The sequence below is a fragment of the Rattus norvegicus genome (assembly GCF_036323735.1).
Source record: "Rattus norvegicus strain BN/NHsdMcwi chromosome Y unlocalized genomic scaffold, GRCr8 chrY_unlocalized_13, whole genome shotgun sequence".
Classification (NCBI taxonomy): Eukaryota; Metazoa; Chordata; class Mammalia; order Rodentia; family Muridae; genus Rattus; species Rattus norvegicus.
In genome coordinates, this window is record NW_026947371.1 from 447,170 (window position 1) to 468,210 (window position 21,041).

Below are 21,041 nucleotides of genomic sequence, written 5' to 3' on the forward strand. Positions count from 1 at the left end.
TGTGCATTGTTGGTCTACTGTACATCTTCTTTCAACTCCACATGCAACAGTAAGTGGCATAAAACTGGGTCTGATGGGAAAATTTATATCATGGAAATCAAGAAACACTATAACAGAGTGTTCCCAATCTGTACTCCCACCTCAGAGCTGGTTTATTAAATAAATATACACCAGCATATGACTTACTTAGCTTCCTTTAGACAGTTAGTATGAGGTAAAGGCAAGTGATCCTAATTGGATCTATCAAAAAAAGAAGAAAATAGAGGAAGAGAAGTAAGAAGAAAAAAGGATGAAGAGGAGGAGGAAGAAAAGAAAGAACAGAACAGAACAGAAAGGCTCTGTTTTGATAGGAAACCATCTCCAGGTTTAATTCACTGTGGTTATTTGAATAGGTTTGGCCAAACAGACTGAAGGCTGGGTCCAAAGAGAGTGGCATTATTAAGAGGTGTGGCCTTGTAGGAAGAGACAGCTTTTAGTTCTAATATGTTCATGCTAGGCCCAATGTAATATACAGTTTCCTTATGTTCCCTTTGGATCAAGATGTAGAACTCTAAGTTCCTTCTCAGCATCAGTCTGCCTGTTCTTTGTCATGCTTCACACCATGAAAATGGATTAAACTTCTGAAACTTGTAAGACAGCTATAATTAAATGTTTTCCTTTATAAGAATTGCTGTGATGATATTGTCTATTCACAGCAATAAAGTAGTGAGAAAGTCATAAGAATTTTCTTCATAAGCATATTGTTCTAAATATTTACATTAGAACACTGAATTTGAATTCTACGTATCTAACAAAAAACTTGTTATCTAGTCATATTTGGATTTCTTCAGAGGTCAGCTAAGTAGTAGGACTTATCGGCTTCACGGGTAATTAAAACACACTTACAACTTATCTACCAATGTTTACAAAAATAAAGCAAATTCATGAATGGAATGAAATCCAGTCTTCAATATTTAAAAAAATAAGATGAACAGAGAGATTAAAAGACAAGATATTTGATGATAAATTAGCAACATTCAAAATGAAATGTTTATGATAAGCCATGTAATCTACAAATTTTATTTCATTTTAATAATAGTAATAATAATAATATTAATAATAATAATAATAGTAATAGTAATAAATTAACTAGCTTGCTAGTAAGTGAGGACTTGCACATAATAAAAGACATATATCCAGTAAGTCATATGCTGGTGTTTGTCAAGTGAGCATAAGTAGTATCAAGTCTTATTACTTTATTAGTTAGTGAAGAAATAAATATAAATTAATGTCAGAGGAAAGTATTAATACTGAAACAAAACAGAGTATACTAATCTCCCTGCATTTCTACATTTTTGGCTTGTCTTTATAATACAATTGTTAAGATGGTGTGAGCAGCTTCCTATTTCTAAGCCCATTTATTCTATGAAACTTGTAGGAGAAACACATTTAGTTGTACTGGCTTTTAAATATCTTCACAGACTATTCCAGAGTAGGTTATATTTTACGTCAGATATCAATGATGCACCCATGCTACATTTGGGTCTCATTTTTTTATCTTCCCTATTTCCCTAATAAAGAATATTCCTCCTTTAAGTCCTCCTCCTTCTTTGGTATTGAGAGGATGTCCTGGAAGGATGCTACCACAACTTTAGTCCAGCAATTACACCGTAATCTCTCTTGGCTTACCCTGCTAGTCCACTTTAGTAATAATAAGGATCACAGAAAATCAAGTCATTGCTATTCTGCCAGAGGAGTCTCTCTCTTACTCATCTGCCATATTTGAAGCAGAATATATGGAACAAATTTATAGAACTGACATCTATTGAATTTAAAATAAAAATAAATTTCATAACAGTTGCTGAGCAACAGCCATGATAGGAATGAAAGTGAAATAAGAAGGGAGAGGAGTGAAAGGTAGGAAACCAGAGCACCAAACAGCAACCCATCTCTTTTTGAAAGGTGCTTAATGGGGCAGCATGTGAAGGGTGTCTATCCTCTCAAAAGTCTCCTACTCTGATAATTAACACTTTGAAACCAAATTTAGATAAAAAGTTAAATGGGGCATACATTGTTTTCAAAGTCCAAACTTTGGAGTAAGCTGAATTATGCCTGAGGTTTGCGCGTATGAAAATTTGCATTTATTCCTATAATCCCCCAGATCAAACTACTGATTTTTGAGATTACTACTGTTCTCTGAGAAATTAATAGACAGAAAATCTGCAACATATAATAATGTAAAAGTTGTATGACTTCTGAAGAAACTATAGCCTGTATTCTGACTAATTATATGTTGCATGACATCCTCACAGTGACAGGCAGCAGCAGTGGGCACAGATCCAGCAGTCATGAGTTCATGACTCTCAGCAACTGGTTCTCCCCAGTGCAAAAGCTCTGATATGTTGTCGGCTACATGCATGTAATCCACTTAGACTGACCATATTCTCAATGCTCATTAATTACAGGACACAACTTTCTCATCCGTCAGAAGTATGGGTGCCTAGTCACTGGTCATCAGTGAGTTTTAGTGCACATATGATTCCACATGGTACTCCTTAGATGATGACCACCTTCATCTTTGAGTGTGAAAAGCAGCCATTCTCATTTTCATTCACAGTTAAAGATACGACAATCCGAGAGACGGGAGGTACAAAAATAACTGGTTTTGATCTGAGTTGGAAGCCAGACTCTATCACTTTCCAAGCTTATGGTTACAGGAGACTTGTACTCTTACATAATTGGATGTAGAATGTGGCTAACTAGTCCTAAGAATAAAAGAGGAAAAATGAAATAGCAATTCTATTCTGAAAATTTGTACCTCAGAGCATGCTTCCCTGATCCCCTCTCACATTTAAAGTGAAAAGGAAGTCCTAGAAGTATGGAGTACGATTAAAACTATTTCTAAGATAATGCAGGGAAATTGTTTTAAACCATACATAGAGGTTAAGGGAGCAGCTCTGTGGTAGAGCAACACTCTGCCTGTGTGAGACCTGGACTTGACATTCACATCAAAAAGAAAAAAAAAAAACCCAGCTGGCGGGGATGTGAGCAATGGGAACATTACTCCATTGCTGGTGGGAGTGACATTTGGAGATTTCTCAGAAAACTGGGAATAGTACTAACCCAAGACATAGCTATACCAGTCCTGAGCATATACCCAAAAGATGCTCCACCATCCCACAAACACTTCCTCAATTTTATTCACGATAGTCAGGAATTGAAAACAACCTAGATGACCCTCAGCTGAGGGATGGATACAGAAGACTTGGTACATCTACAGAATGGACTACTATCCAACTATTAAAAAAAATACATCATGAATTTTGCAGACAAGTGGATGGAGAATATCATCCTGAGTGATGTAACCCAATCCCAAAAGGACATGCCTGGTATGTATTCACTAATAAATGATATTAGCCAGAAAACACAGGATACTCATGTTACATTCCACAGACCCAATGAAGCTAAACAGGAAGGAAGGCACAATTGTGAACACTTCAAACTCACATAGAAGGGGAATAAAAATGTCATTAGAGTCAGATGGAGGGAGGGAACTGGGTGGAAGAGGGGATGAGAAGGGGAATGGGTGGAATTCATTAACAGGTGTGGGGAGGAAAAGGAGGGATGGCCAAATGGACATGAGAATGAGTGTAAATCTGCAACTGACAGGGGTAGGGGTGGGCAACTCCAAGGTGAGACAGACCTGGGATAAGGGAGTTGACCAAGGTCAATGGGAGCATCCTTAGCTGTGACTCACAGCACTGGGGATATGGTACCCAAAGATGACACTTCCTGTAGCCAAGGCAGAAACCTTGATGAAACAAGAGAGACACCATCCCATCCATGAAACTTGACCCAAAATCTATCCTGTCGTCAAGAAATGCAGGGACAGGGGATGGATCAAAGACTTAGAGAATGGCCAACCAATAACTGGCCCAACTATAGATGCATCACATGGGCAAACACTAATCCCTAACAGCATTAATGAGTCTCTGTTATGCTTACATACAGGAGTCTAGCATGGCTGTTCCCTGAGAGTCTCCACCAAGCAGCTGACTCAGACAGATGTAGGTAACCAAAGGAAAAGAGTTGTCAGAACTTGAGGACTCTTATGTAAGAATTAGAAGGAAGGATTTTGGGACCAGGAGGGGAGTGGAACACCATACAAAGACCAACAGAAGCAACTCATCTGGATCTTTTAGGCTCTCAGAGACTGAATCACCAATGAAAGAACATACCCAGGTTAGACCTAGGCCTCCCGGCACAGAAGCAACCTGGACTTCATGTCGGTCCTGAACATCTTGCGGTGGGTGTTCCCAAAAGCTGTTGCCTGCATGTAGGATATGTTCTAACTGGGCTGGCATGTCAGGTTTCAGGAGCAGTGGATATGCCTAGTCTTTTAGAGACTTGATGTGTAAGGGTTGGGGGATATCCAGGAAGAACCCTACCTAGTCAGAGGAGAAGGGATTGGGGAATGCGGAGAAGGAATGTGTGAGTCAGTGATGAGGAGGGGGCAGTGGGCAGGATGTAAAGTGAATTAAGTTAAAAAAAATAATAATAAAGGGGGAAAAAACCCTAAGTGATAGTGTCACATATCTTTAATCCCAGCACTTTGGAGGCAGAGGCAGGCAGTATATAACTGATAAGTGGGTTCAATATAATTCTAAAATTAGGAAAAGAAATTAAAAGTGGCAAAACAACCAGGAAACGAATAGTAAGGCAGGGGGAATCTGTTTACCAAATTGAGATGTAATATGCAGTTCCAGTATTGGCAAACACAAAACACAAATGAAGAATCTAGGAATGGACACCACAGCCCCCAAAATGCCTAATTGATCTTGAAAGCTGACGTTCAATAGAGCAGAGACAGCTCTTTTCAATAACACTAGTGTTACTCAAACCTGACAGCCAGATATAATAAAAATTTGACTATTTCAAAACTTACATAGAAATTCAATCAAAATAGATCATGGACTTACCTGTAAAACAAGAAAATAGGACACCAATTAAAACGTGAAGACCGAGATAAAAAAAAGAAAAGAAAAAAAAAAAAGAAAACTTCAGACCAAGGCCTTGGTAAAGAGTCTTCATACAAGGAAATATTGATAAACTAAACTTTGATTGTTAAAGGCCATGTTAGGAGGAAAAGCATCAGCAGATGCTTCTTTGTGTAGCCCTGCCAACTTGGAACTCTCTGTAGACCAGACTGATTTGAAACTCAGGGATACACCTGCCTCCACTTCCCTAGTGCAGGGATTAAAGGATGGGCCACGACTGCATGACTGGGGTAATATTTTCTTATAAAAACTACCAGATTTTAAAAACTACCAGATGAATTCTACCTAATATGTAAAGAACTCAACAAATTAAAAAAAAAACTAATAGGAAATTCAACGAAGGGTGGATTGAAAACATAAACTGATAATTCATCAAGAAACAAGAAATTCCAAATGAAACGACTACATTCCAATTTAATCATCTAGCAGTGTGGCACATGTGCTTGCAAATTGCTGCACTACAGAGTGACAGATGAAAACTGAAGCGACCTCTGATATACTGAAGTTCTCCAGAAGTGTGCTAAAAAGTAGACAAAGCTCCTTTCTGGGACTGGGTCAGTGTTTGAGATGGCTGGCTGTTCTTCCAGAGGACCCAGGTTTAATTCCCAGCATCCATATGTTTCTTCACAACTACCTAAAACTCCAATTCCAGAAGTTTCCATACCCTCTTCTGACTTCTAAGGACATCAGGCTCACACATGGTGCAGACATACATGCATGCTCAATGTTCACATTCATAAAAATATTAAGAGGAAGAGAGAGACATTCTCTAGTATTTCACTTGTGCTTTCTACATGTTTCTGTCACACCATGTAGCTCAACCAACCAAACTCAGACACAGGAGTCTTACACAGAAGGTAAACCTTACAGGTAACAAAGGAACTGTATTTTACACTTATAAACCTATAATTTAGATGAGTGCCTCTTTCAGTGTAGCACAGTTCATATGGTAGAAAAGTAAGCCAGTCCTACTCTGTCTATATTTCCAAGGCCATGTTCCAGCTCTTGACATACCAAGGCTTTTCACTCAAATGTTTCTTTAAAATTCTTTCTGGCAGAGGACTTGGTTAAATTGAAAGAGGGAGGTAATGAAACCTTACTGTAGGCAATGAAAAATTATGTGGGGGATTAATAAGAAAACAATTAGAATCTTTTAAGTAGTGTTTGTTTGAAGAGGAAGAATTGGGTGGGGAGGTTTTTGATACAGGGTCTTACTGTATAACTTTGGCTGTCCTCAAACTCAAAATCCTCCTGACTCAGGCTCTCAAGTGCTGGGATTACTGGGCTATACCCCCACACCCAGCTGTGAAGTTCTTGATATAGGAAACAGAATAGTGTTTGTGTAAGTGTCAGGGAAAAGAAGGACCACCCAGCAGTTTCTACACTTTGTACAGTTTTCTTTGCTTTAGTCTTTCTGTACCAGAAATGAGATATGTTGAGTAGGTTATAATATTTCACTTTATTTGGTAAATGTTGATTCCCCTTATGTAAACACGTAAAATTTTTGCCTTTAAAGAAGATAAGCTCTTTGATCTCCTTTAAAACCATTAAAAAATATGTACCAAGCACTGAGAAGCCTGCCTGAATCAAATGCAAATGCTGTTTCGATGAAATATTAGGTGATGACTAGATTTTTCTTTTTCTTTCCACTAAATAGAAAGGAAGCAATATTTTACTGTATGAAACAAATTTTCTTTCCATATTTCAATGAAAACCATATACTGCATACTATTCAGGGTATCACTGAGGAGGCCAAGGTGTAGCTGAGTATAAGGATATGCTTATCATGCTCAAGGCTTTATTGTAAATCCCCAACATGTGTATGTGCAATGTGTGCACATTTTTGTCCACTACATTTTAAGATATATATATACATATATATATATACATGTATATATATATATATATATATATGTATATATATATGTATATATATATGACATGTTTTATTTATTAGCATAATAGCCAACTTCCTAATTTTTTTCAATACTTCCTTTAAAATGTATTTTATTGGGGCAGAACAGATGGCTCAATGTTAAGAGCACTGGCTGTTCCTCTAGAGGATCCGGGTTTAATTCCTAGGACTCACATGGCAGCTCACAGCTGTGTGCAGCTCCAGTTCCAGAAGAACCTGGAGAGAGAGAGAGAGAGAGAGAGAGAGAGAGAGAGAGAGAGAGGGGGGGGTATAGATACACACACACACAAATGGTATTTTGTTTCAAATGTGTTCATGAATGAAATATGAATCTTTGAACACAGAGATTGGCTGCTAGCTGAATTCTTTTGTCTCCAAATATCAATGATAGCAAATAACTAATATCAAATATGTTTATTTTTTAATATAACAAAAGAGGCCAAATAAATATTATCATAACTACTCTTCCTAAATAGGGTGCCTAAATGCTCACCCACAATGATTCTAAGTGCAGAGTTAATGCATCCACCTCTATCTTAACAAATCATGCAGCATAAAATAAAAACAACCACTTCACTGTATCAATTTTGAAAGTGCACTTAATACAGTGCTGTTACTATGGTAACCCAGGCAGACTAGTTCTTTGAAAGAATCACATCAGAGTCTAAACAAGATCATGTCATGGTCTTTTACTCTACTTTCCTCACGAATCTTTCTTTTGCAAAAGCCTCAATAGAACAATATCTACATAATTAGTCATTTTGTCTACCTTCTTTTGTCCCAGTAATTATTTCTAAAGACTTTGTTTTTTAGGACACTATCCAATAAAATAACCTAACTAGGGCTGGGGCAATGGCTCAACTGGTAGGGCATCAGCCTAGCAAACTGATGCCCTGAGTTTGATGTCCATCACCACATAATACTGGTTGTTGTTGTTGCACATTCCTGTAATCCCAGCACTTAAGAGGGAAACAGAAAGAAAGGAGTAGGAAGTTCAAAGTCAAGTTTGCTACATAATGAATTTGAAGCTAGTCAGACCTATGTGTGGCCTAGCCCTGTCTTTTTTTAATTTTTATGTGAGACTTGTAATTTTTGTTTTGTTTTGTTCTGTTCTGTTCTGTTCTGTTTTTTGTTTTCTCATTCAAGACAGTGCTTTTCTGTGTAACTCTGGCTATCTCAGAATTCACTCTATAGACAAGGGTGGCCTTAAACTCAAAGATCTACCTGCCTCTGTTGGGATTAAACGTATGTACTGATACCTCCTGACATGAGACCCAATCTTAAAGAAAGAAAAAAGGAAAGAAAGGAAGGAAGGAAGGAAGGAAGGAAGGAAGAATGGAAGGAAGAAAAGAAGGAAGGAAATGAAACCTGAACACAATTCAACGACAAAATTTTGCCATGCCAAGTTCTAGACTTTTTGGTACAAAAATTATTTATGTGTCCGATATGCAGCAATATTCAATTTTTTAAAAAAACTTTTTGATATGATCAACAAAATTAATAAACGGCTACTCCATTTTTCTCTCCAGGGCATTCATGCAGCAAGCACACCTATAAAGTCTATACCATGTTTTCAGGACGATTCTTACAATGATTCTGTGAAGTAAATAGATATAGGTATTATTATCTCCACTTTAAAGATATAGCTATGTGTAAGACAAAACAGCCGTGACAAATGGGGTCAAGGGAAACAGAAGAAGGAAACAGAATTACCCCTTACACTGCCAGGTGAGACTGGATGAGCCCTGTGGCTCAGTGACCACATGGCACACCACACTCAGGATCCTGAGCACGAGCCTGGTATCAAAAAATAAAAATAAGGAGCGAGACAGGGCTACTCACTTCTGTAAACCCAGAACTTGAGTGGTTATGGCAGGAGGACCAGACCTTCACGGTCATTCTCAGCTGCATGTCGTCTGAATGTCATCTTTTATCTGTGGTCTTGCAGGATGTGTGAGAGATTTATGCTAAGGGTTTTCCTAATCACTGCTCACAAAAAATAGTATAATAGAAGCCTTTCAAAAATATTAGGTTTTAAACCTCCACAAATTTACCACTTCAACCATTCCTTAGGATATACAGTTAAACAAAGCTCTATTATTTTAAATCAGATATAAGGAAATAATAATAATGTAATCTCACATTGTTTTGTTTTTGAGAAAAGAATATATTTACTATCAGTTTACATACATATGCAGTAGATAAGTAATCAATGCATCAAATATATTAATGTAAAACTCTACCACATTAAACTATAGTTAAATAGGAAATATATATATTTATTAGTACAGAACTGCTTCATTTATAAATAAATTTGCTGGCTCAAACTTCTGTTCACATTCCCTAGCCCCCTGTGATACTGGGGACAAAGCATCCATTTCCTCATAAGCCAACTGTTCAAACACAGAGGTCAGAAAACAACCTGATGGAGGCAGGTCTTTTTTCTCTACCATGGGTGCTCAGGGACTGAACTCAGGCTGTCAAGTTTTGCTTCAGGTGCCTTTACTTGTGAAGCCATTTTGATGGCCCATCCCAACCTTCATTGTATTTCTTCTTACATCGTGCTAAGGAATGACCACAGAGCTCCATGAATGACAGGTAAGCTATATTATTTATTTTGAGACAGGATCTTATTATGTTTCCAAGTTTTTCTGAACTCACTCTGTAAATAAGACAGGCCTTTGACTTGTAATCCTTTTGTGTTGTTAAAGTTCTTTATGTAAACATAAGTTCCTCAAGGCTGAGTCTCAATGCTGAGCTTCGTGATTGTAAATGGTGTGAAGACCCTAAGCCGACTACCTTAGGCTGTCCCTTTGAAAGTCACTCACTGTTCACGCCTGAGTCTGAACATGCCTGTGACTATCCAAATCTGTCAAATGTGTTCTCTGTGTGTGGGGAGCTTGGCATCAGTGTCTTCCCAGGTGTTTTCTACCTTATTTTTTCAGACAAGGTCTCTGATTGAACCTGCAGCTCAATGACACCATAATATGACTGGAAAGCAAGTCACACTGTCTATCTCCCCAGAGTTGGAGTTATTGGTGTTTGCTGCCTTCCACAGCCTTTACATGGGTGTTAGGGACCAAATTCACTACAGCCCTAAAATGTATGCTTAGCAGGGCACCAGCCCTTACCAATCTGAAAGCTAAACATGTGACCAGACATCACAGATCTACACAGAGTTCCCCTTGTTTTGCTGCAGCCTGCTTATTTGCAGTGACCACCAATGTGATAAATGCACTGATTTATGTTTTTTTTCTGTATCAAATAAAATATTATGTGATCACCTCCAGTGGTTATAACCTGAGTCTGTGCTCCCAGGCTACGAGCACTTAGGTTTTCCTCAAGAATTAACTATCTCTTATTTCTTGGGGTGAGTGCTGTATTTTGTGTCAATAGCACCTACCAGCAATTTTAACTTCCTAATGAATATATTACTAGTATAATTTATCCCAATACTCATTTATATCTGAGACAGGAGGAAGATGTTTCTGATTATTTAGTAAAAGAAGCCATATAGCATCTTTTACCAAATCAACTGTCAATTCTATAAATCAAGGTGCATACTGGTATTGACTACTGGCATTCCTTAGGAGGAACTAAAATTATGGAATTCATGGGGATGTGTTTCCTTCACTGAGGTACTAAATTAAATTCTATCACTTAACAAGAATGGATACATTTTCAATACTATTCTAGCATAGACCCTATGTCATACTATGAATGTTCAGGGACACCAATATCATGGTACTAACAGTGCCCTCATCTGACATAGCATCAGATACATGTTAGAGCAACAGTAGTTTTGTACTTCTGAATATGTCTCCCAATTGAGCCACACAGAAAAGGTTACTGAGAACAATTTACGTGAGTATTTAAAAGCACTTTACTAATCTGCATTAGTCACAGCTCTTTGCACTGTGTAAGGTGTGGGCTGATGCCCTGTACTCAGCAGACAAAGAAGGAATGCATTTTAGTGCAAGGATGGGATATCACTGATTGACAGTTCTTGGAAAAAGGTTAAAAATTCAAAAGGAGCCTCTGCATTTGGTTCTGAACTTAAAAGTTTTTTTTTTTTCTATTCCCAACAGAAGAGCAGGAGCAAGTCATAGCAGGATGCCTTGGAGATGAGAAACAGGAGCGATCAGAGAACTCAATTTGCAATTAAATGGACTGTAAACAATTCTTACAAGTTCATCAAAGAAAATGATTAAAAATAAACTTGGTTGCGAGAGGGATTTTTATGCACCTAACCATTTCTTAACCTCATTAATAAACAAGGAAATTTCAACCTCCCCAAACCCCCCAAGAAAAAATTAACAAAAAAGTGCTCAAAAACAAAAAAAAACAAAAAAACACTCTAATGAACTAAATTAAAACCCCAGGCAGCTATACGTTTACAGCCACTGAGCAACAGACAGGGTGAAACAGCATCACAATTCTTACCAACTGACTGCAAGTCTTACTGATAATAACTGCTAATTGAAATGAGATAAAAACTGTATTCAAGGCTAAACTGAGATAACCCGGGTCTGGAGCCTCAGCAGAACCAACGGCAGGGATGGCAGAGTCCAGGGCAACAGATTGCAGTAGTAAGGGCTCAGATGGGAGACCTCAGCCTACCTTTGTGGGTGCTGTAAAGGGCTGGAAATGTCACGATGAAGAAAGTCGTAGAGTATTTGCCAGGCAGCATTTACTGGATGAGAAAAGGCTCTTCTTGTGTCACAGTACCAGCACAGGCACTGAATGAAATAAAGCCAAGCAGGAATGCACTGAACAGTGGCTTGCACTCCGTATGTATATCTGTGGCAAAATTCTGGTTCTGTGAAGATTTCAAAGAAGAAGGAAAACAATATCACAATTCAAATGAATTAACTGTTCATACCATTTAGTCTCACAGTACAGGTAACCATCAACATATCCGTAAAACCGTAACCCGTGGGTTCACAGTCACTTTCTCCTATGCAGACACCACTTGCTCGACTTCTTTAGTGGATGAGAAACCGGAGAAGCTGAGGTGACTACTGGGCAATGTTTTTTTGATTTCGGAATATCCTAGAACCAATTCAAACAATTTTGTACTTTTTTCAGTTGGAATAAAATTATAGGAAAAGAGTCTATTAATAAAAGGAAGAAAAACACATGCTTTGTTCTATGACTTTAAACATAGGAAAATGTAGAAATATCACGGGTACTGAGACAACTTTGTAAGTGGCAAGTTACTATAAACATAAACCCAGAGCACGCTCTCTATGGCCTCCTCATAATCATAGAATGCTTATGGCTCATTATTGTTTTTTATTGCTCCTCTGCAGTAATTTTTATTTTGGGGACAGGATTACATTTATGCACCCCAGGATGACCGACCATCCTATGGCTTCAGCCTCCCTTGCAGTGATTGCAGGGGCGTGGTGGCCTGCCACACCCAATTCATCATGATCTTTTCTGAGTACAAGCTAGATCTGTCTCCATTAGATCTTTGTTATTAATGCAGAATTCCTAACTAAATGAACTTGGCATCACCTAAGCATGAGTAAAGAGCCAGAAGAAGGTCAAGACTTCTGAATTGACCAGGATGTTCTTTCTCACGGCATCTGACATGATTCTAAGCAATCAGTACATGGACCACTGGCACCTACAATGGCATCCTGAGCATTTCTATGAGGACAAGTTGCTGGCACTCTAGCCGTTGTGATACAGCTCCCAACACATATGAAGGTTGAGAGATTACTGCTGAATTCTTTAAGTGTAAGTTTTAGATATATTGGCAAGTGGTTGACTAAAATCATAACACAACCTAAAAGCCAAATAAATGATTTCAGATAAGGAGATTGCTAACAGGGTGACAAACACATTTAATTAGATGTGCAATGCTGTTGGATGAGTTTTCATCATGACCTTTACTGTCATAGTTATCATTCCCAATAGTTCTTTGTTTATGCTGGCAATTCACTAGTGTGAATACAAAATTATACACTAACTTGTGGATCATTTGGCAACCGGCCCGCCTCTCATCCCATTTTAGTTCTAATTGTTAAAACAGATCATATATTCCAGGTCCATGTGAATCACTGACAGGCTGATCATCTGATCAGCCAACCAGAAATTTTCAAAGCCTACCTAATGGAAGGGAGCAGTAAATACTGGATACTGAGAAAAAGAAAGGAAAAAAAATGAGAAAACATAGAAACAGTTCTCTAGTTCAAGGCTGACCATTCAGAGTGACTGCTGGTAAAAAGGAAACCAATAAATCACACAGATACACAAAGCTCAGACAACGAGGGTGGGTAAAGTAGTAAAGTAGGAAGGAGTTGAATGCAAAATTGGAAGGTAAACAGTGGATGAGTGTGTGGTTGTTGTTGAGGAAAGGAGGAAGGAAGGGGAGGGAGAATATGCTAGCCATAGTGGTTCGTTCCTGTAGGCCTTCACTTAGAAGGCTGAGGCAGCAATGCAACAAGTTTGAGGCTAGTCTGTGCTACGGAGTAAGACCCTTTCAAGAAAAAATAAGTGATGGAAGCACAATAGGCAACCTGTTGTTAGGGTACAAAGCATTTGCTGGACAGGGGAGCACTTGGTTGACTACAAATCTCTGCTTTGCCTAAAAAAGACATGAAGGGCCAGACAGTGGGGGCTCATGCCTCTAATCCCAAAACAGGGAGGAAGAGGCAGGCAGATCTCTGAATTGGTGGCCAGCCTGGTCTACAATGTGAGTTGTAGGACAGCTGCACAGAAAAACCCTGTCTCAGAAAATCAGGGAGAGAAAAACAGGCAGGGAGTGTGACCATCTAAGGCCAGTTGCATTCTCTAAACTAAATGACACTCTTAGAGCATTGGGTTTCAAGCCCAGGGTCTTATGCACATGATGTATGCACTCTACCACTTGACTGCACCCACAGACTATATAATATTGATTTCACTAATGAAATGGTAATGACTGTGTTCGCCTTAAAATTTCCACAAAAATCACATCTGACCACTATTCTGAATATAATGATAAATCTTTTAAGCAACTAACTCATGCAATATATTCCCTTAGAGTTTATTGAATGGTATAGCTCAATTCTTATAACAATTCTCTTAAGGAGAATAGGTTGAGACAGAACTCACTATGTAGCCCAGGCTGACCTCTAACTTGAAATTCTCCTGCCTAAGTGCCAGGATCATAGTGTGTAACATCACGCCAAACTATGTCAATGGCATGTTTGCTGCTTTAGAGACATTAAGGAAGTTTTACTTTTGCTACTGTGAATGCTATCTTTTGATCAGAAAATTGTCATAGTACATTATTGAGGAATGAATATGTAGGTACAGTGACCATTATGAAATCAATTTCTCTGTCACAAGTTTAAGTTTTACCATAGGCTCCTGGAGTACAGCACCATGGGCCCCATCACTGTTCTAACTGTAGGACTTGCTGTACCTTTTACTTCCAATTACAATACTAATTTTCCAATGTTCACTTCATTTTCAAGAGGCATATTTGTCTTGCTCCAACGGTTGCTTGCTCTCTTCTAGCCCTTTTCATATTTGTTTTAACAGACTTGATTATTATTATTCAGATTTACTCTTCGGATTACCACTAATGGCCTTCTTAAATCTCCTGTCCTCCTGGCTTTCATTCAGATTTCTATTTTCACACTAATTTAAACTACTACTAACCACTGAGACTCATCAATACCTCCACATCCCTCTAATCTTTTTAAATCAAATATCTTGTGCGAACTGAGTGACAAAAGCACACTTCAACATCTGTCTAGGTCCAGGGCATCTAGGACTATTGGAGTAGAGATATGATAAGTCCATAAAAACTATTTTAGAAAAGAAGGATGTTCTGAGGTACCCTGGGTGAAGTCACTTACTTTTATAGGTTTTCTGGCTTCTGAGCTGCTGCTTGTAGCCCAGCCATAAAGTCTGGAATTAGATGCCCAGAACCACAGTACCTTGGTCAAGGTCAGAATCCTAAGGAAGGTGTGTGGAATGGAAACTGACTCTCAATACTATTATTGTTATCAGTCAGAGATCCATAAATGGACCCAGAACTTGGTTTTTATTTTCCAAAATTATTCAGTCCCTCTTTTTTGATATGAACAGGGTGGCCAGTAACAGTTTGCCTGCATTGCCTTTGGGTTGATTAACTTTAAAAACATTCTATAAAATAGAGATGAATGTCTGAGTTTTCTCAGAGGAAGAGGGTTTCTTTGTGCTCTATTTGTATTGTTCACTGGATCTTAAGGAAACGCTTATCATAACTCTGGATAGAGGCTCTTTACTCAGATCTTTTCTTCCCAAAGGAGAAAGATCAGAGGTTACCTGTAGGAAAATAATTGCAGGAGCTGCACATTCTGAAGCCATATTCGACTGTTGAGGACACAAGGAACTTAATTGGATCAATCCTAGGTATGCAATGAGATACTTCGGGAGAAGAAGAGGAAAGGGCACTTGGGCATGGCTGATGCACAGCATGATGTCATCAATACTAAAAATAAAGAAGGTTGGTGTAGTTCTTCTTCATCTTAATAAATGTGTATAATTTTTTTAATGTTTTTTTCCCTCCACGCAAGGTTACGGAAAGATTGACATAATTTATTTATTTTTATTTACATTTTAAATGTTATTCCCTTTCTCTGTTTCACCTCCAGGAACAAACTATCCCAACCCTCTTCCCCTGATTCTATGATGGAGCTCCTTATACACCTACCACCTACTCCCTCCAACCTCCATTCCCTGACATTCCCCTACTCTGGGACATTGAGACTTGACAGGACAAAGGACCTCTCCTTCCAAGTCCATCCTCTGCTACATATATGGCTAGAGTTATAGGTAAATCCCTGTGTACTCTTGGGATTGTAGTTTTGTCCCTGTTATTTCCTAGGGGAAGGATATTTTTAAAGTTGTCACAGATAAAATTTTAAGAAAACAGGTGCAAAGCAGAGAGGAACATGTTGTTATAAACATAAGCACACATCTATTGAAGGAAACTAATTAGAATGTCCAGTAGTTCTTATGATGCCCAGCCATACTTCTCCAGATTTCCAGTGTTTTATTGTCACTGAACTCAGCCATTTAACATTAAAGGAAGGCCATTCTAACTCAAAGAATCCATACACACATCCTTGTCTTTATAAGTCTTCAGGAAATAATAAAGATATTATCCCCAAGGAGAGAACTGCTTATTAGTTTTAATACAAAATTCTCAACTCACAATGACAAACAACAGAATGTTCAGAAGAGACAGAGTTAGACAACACATAAACAAATGTATATAAGGAGACAATTAATGGTGGCTACAACACAATCATACACTTCCGAAAAGGGTCATTTGGAGACATCTCACTAGAATCTTGATGTCTGTTACCAGAAGTAAAAAAATGGCCATCACTATGTTCAACAGAAGGTGTTATATCGAGTAGTGAAGTGGCAAGATAAATGACAATTTCTATAGGCAATTTAGACCAGGGTATCACAGGTGAATGAACAACTCTTTTGAGTTTCTTTGTCTTGGTTCCCTGTTGAATGGCTCAGGTTGCACTTTGAAAGAATTCTTCAGATATCAGGGTCATAGTCCATGATGAAATGTATAAGTTGCTCAAACTGGTTACAATTTCAAAAAGATAAATCTAAGGCTTCCCGATATTACAGGGTAAAATCGACAGACACCTCAGAATGACCAAAGCTTGGAGGGAAACATTTTCAATAGACTAACTCCAAATGCAAATTGCCAGATTGAGTTTTAAAGACACATATCCTGTTTGGCAATTGAAGGGGGAAACAAGAAAGCAGTCTAACAAGAGTCAAGAACATGTGGTTAGCTATGTCATCTTCTCAGTTTCTAAAAGAGTGTTGGGTGTTCTGCCATAAAACTTATCAGGCCAGGGGGTAGAATCGCGAAACAGCTTGAGCTTAGAAAAGATGGAGGGATCTTTGTCCTCATAGCCAATGTGAAAAGAAAATAGACAAACTAATGCAGAATGACAAAGGGTAAAAAACCACCAGGCATGGAGATTGGTATCTAATGAGGTGCTTCTAATGGGTGAAGAAAATAAAACAGGGTAGTGAAGAAGGTATTTATAAATATAACCTAAGGTTGTATTTACACATGGTTGTCTAAATAACCATAACTAGTTGTAGAAAATGATTAATAATTGAAATCAATAATTGCTTCGTATTTTGTTAACAAAGTGTTTCTATAGATTTTTGTGTTTTCTTTCATCAACTACTGTACCATGCAATATAATAACAATTAAGACAATACAATCATTTTCATATTCATTTCAAATTTGAGATAATAAAGAAAGTGCCATAAATCCCATTTCACCTATTCTAAATCTATAACATGTTTGACATTGTGGAATTGATAATTATATCGCATTCAGTATAACTATGACCTGGTTTAATATATAATTCGTTTCGATTTGTATGTAGCATCATTCTACTATATCAAGGTACCATTATAATCTGGTCATTAATTTCATTTACAAATTATTCACAATATAAGGAAGTATGATGTTGTCTCAAGTTGACAAGAAGTAGACTCGTGATGGCTAATTTGGTTGCCTACTTGATTACAACTGGAATTATATAAAACCATAAAATAATGGGCATATCTTTGAAGGAATTCTGCTTTCATTCAATGTGAAAAGATCTACTTCTAGTCTGAATATGTAAAATACAAAAAAACACATTGAATCCAGATATTTAATTCTGCTACAAAGTGAGCAATTCCTTCTATTGGAAGCCTATATGAGGACATGGAAGAAAGAGGTGTTTGTTCTTATCCTGCTTGTTCTGTCTTGATAGAAAGTTTATTTCATTACTGGTATTAAATCTTAATTTAAAAGAATTCCAAAACCACAGAAGACAACTTAAGACATCATTCTTGGTGATGGTGCAACTATAAGATTCTTGAACTTAACTTTCACAGCCAGTCATTGTTGGATTAACTGGACCAGAGACTGTAAGTCACTGAAATAAATCTCTCCTCACCCCATATGTCCACAAACCAATACAGGCACACACACACACACACACACACACACACACACACACACACACATATATATATATATATATATATATATATATATATATATATCAGATCTATACTTCTCTATCTGTTCATCTACCTACCATGATACCTAGATACCTAGACATATAAATAGACACAAACATTAATGTTAGGTTGTGTCAAATTGGTATAGACCCAGGATAGAGTAGGTGCCTCCAACCAAGTCACAGGGATTTGGTGCTTAATTCTTCTCAATCCAAGATATCTGTTACTGCTGTGGAAGCAAACTTCCTCCATAATTAGTATTCAGTTAAACAGGACATAAACAAAACTGTGCGAGAGTTTATAGGTATCTTAAGAAAAAAGATAAAGAATGCCAATAAAGAATTTTGGTTTCAATTAAACTTCATGCATTTAGACTCCATCTTTAGCACTATGTTTCACGGCTCAAAACTCTACTTTTTTTTCCCTGAGGCCTACATGCACAATGGACAACCGGGAAGACACTGCTTCAAGCACTTGCCAGTCAAATCCCCTTAAAGCACACTCTGCAGGAGTAAACTACACCCTCAATCTTGCACTCCATTTTCTGATGCACAACTCTGACTGCTTTCATGGAGACCAGCTGTGACTAGGACTAACCACATAAGGTCCTGCCCCAATTCCTTGTGTAACAAGACCCCTTAAAGCACACCCAGGAGCCTTAAATAGCATCCCAATCCCTAGGGTCCATTATCTAGAGAACAACTTCCACCTCTTTGCTCTAGATTAATTTGGTAACAGGGTCCCCAATCAAAACTTATACTAGGTACCATAGAAACAAGTTAAGCACCCAAAACCCAATAGGCCACATAGGCCATAAACATCCGTGGATAGACTCCTACTGGGTTTGAACTTTTGCAAGTAACTGGTGCTCTGGGACACTCAGACTAGAAGTTAGAGAAAAAACAGGAATCAATGGTGTGGGGCATCCAAAAGCACTTTTCCAACACTGATAATCTCAGAAATCATCATGTAAATAAATAATAACTGCAAAACCAAGAGAGCTAAAGGCCAACATAAGATCACAATCAATAACTCCAGGGCAATTGGTAAAACCATGTTCTAGCTATCCTAAAGCAGCCTGTCATGAATATTAAATCACAGCTGCAGCAGAAAATGACCTTAAATCTAATCTTATGAAGATGGTAGAGAACTTTAAAAAAGTAATGAATAAGACCTGTAAATAAATATAGGAAAAGACGATCAAATGAGTGAAGAAAATGAATAAGATTGTACAAGGCCTGAAAAGAAAAATACAAGAAATGATAAAAACATAAAATAAAAAAACCCTGGAAACAGAAACCCTAGGTAAGAGAACAGAAACTATAGACGCAAACATCAACAAGGGAATATAAGAGATGGGAGTGGCAATTGCAGCCATAGAAGACAGAAGGAATTAATCTATCAGTAAAGAAAAATAGTAAATCTAAAACCTCCGAGAAATATGGGACACTATGAAAAAAGTAAAAAACAAACAAACAAACCTAAGTGCAATAGTAATAGTTGGAGAAGATTCTCAGTTCAAAATTCCAGGAACTATTTTCCACAAAGTAATAGAAGAAACCTCTCCTAACCTAAGGGAAAAGATGTCCATGAATGTACATGAAGTTTACAGAACAAGAAATATGTTTGACTAAAAGAAAAGAAATCAAACAAATGTGTCCACATAATAATCAAAACACTTAATCTACAGAAAAAGGATATTAAACGGTACAAGGCAAAAAGCCCAAGAAACAAACATAGGCAAACTTAACAAAATTATATTAATTTTCAGCAGAAGGTCTAAAAGCCAGAAAGGCCTAGCCAGATGTCTTACATACAATAAGAGAACACAGATATAGGAAAAGATCACCATGGATTAAAGCTAGGATTAAAAATCAAGGAAAAGTCTCTACAAACTCATATAAATTAGACTGAAAAGCTCTCAGGGAGAACTTTCCCTCGGGATGGAGACCCTCCAACTCCAAAGACCAGACCGAGACACCACAGGATGCAATCAGCAAGAGGATTTGGTTTATTGTCGGGATACACAGGCACAGGCACCTGCGGGCGCTTCAGTCACTCGGGGGACTGGCGCACCCCACGGAACCAAGGATGGGCTTTTATAGGATTTTGGGGAGCAGAAGCAAGCATACAGAAGCAGATGCATAGTTACAGGGATATAATTGGTGGATTCTAATATGGCAAGGGTTTAGCCCGGGGGCAAGTTTCTTAGCTACCTTTCTGGAACATAATGGCTGACTCGGCCCCCCAAGAGTTTAGCCCGGGGGCAAGTTTCCTAGCTACCTTCTTGAAACATAACAACTGACTCGGCACCCCCACCAGGGTGTGGGACCTCTCCCGGGGCTTTTCTTCATTGTCAGGTGTTCAACCGAAGTCGTCCTGTTGCCAGGCCTACAACCAAACATATCTTGCTTGGCAGCCGCTGTGTACTCAGTGTTCTAACCTTTCCCTGAACCAGTCATCTTAAGTACAGCCTTGTAAAATGGCGTTACTCCTGTTAAGCTGGGGTCTTTCATTCCCCCATTTTTTTTTTTTTTTGCTAACTTTGAGTGAAATCTTTCACTCGACTTGGTCAAGAAATTTCTGTCTGGTGGGGGCTTATTCCCCCACTGACTCTAGGCCACAAAAGGGCTAGGAGGAGCCACGTAGGAGTTTTAACTTTAAGGGGTTTGGAGTGTGCTGAACTCTCCATGTCTGGGGTGTAGTGTTGTGATTAGTCAATTCTTCAGACCGAACTGTCTTGATGTGTGGTGCGTGGATCTAAGCCGCGACTCCGTCTACCTTTAGGGCGGTCGGGGTAGTCAGGAGGACGGTGTAAGGTCCTTTCCACCGTGGCTCGAGATTCTTGGTCTGGTGTCTGTGCACCCACACGGTGTCTCCAATCTGGAAAGGGTGTGCCGGATGTTCAAGCTTGTCCTGGTAAGCAGCGGCCAAAGGTCTCTAGACGTCTCTCTGCACAATCTGTAGGGCCTGTAAATGGGCCCTCAGAGAAGGGCTGTCAGCAAAATCAGCAATGTTTGAATCAAAGAAATGGACAAATGGG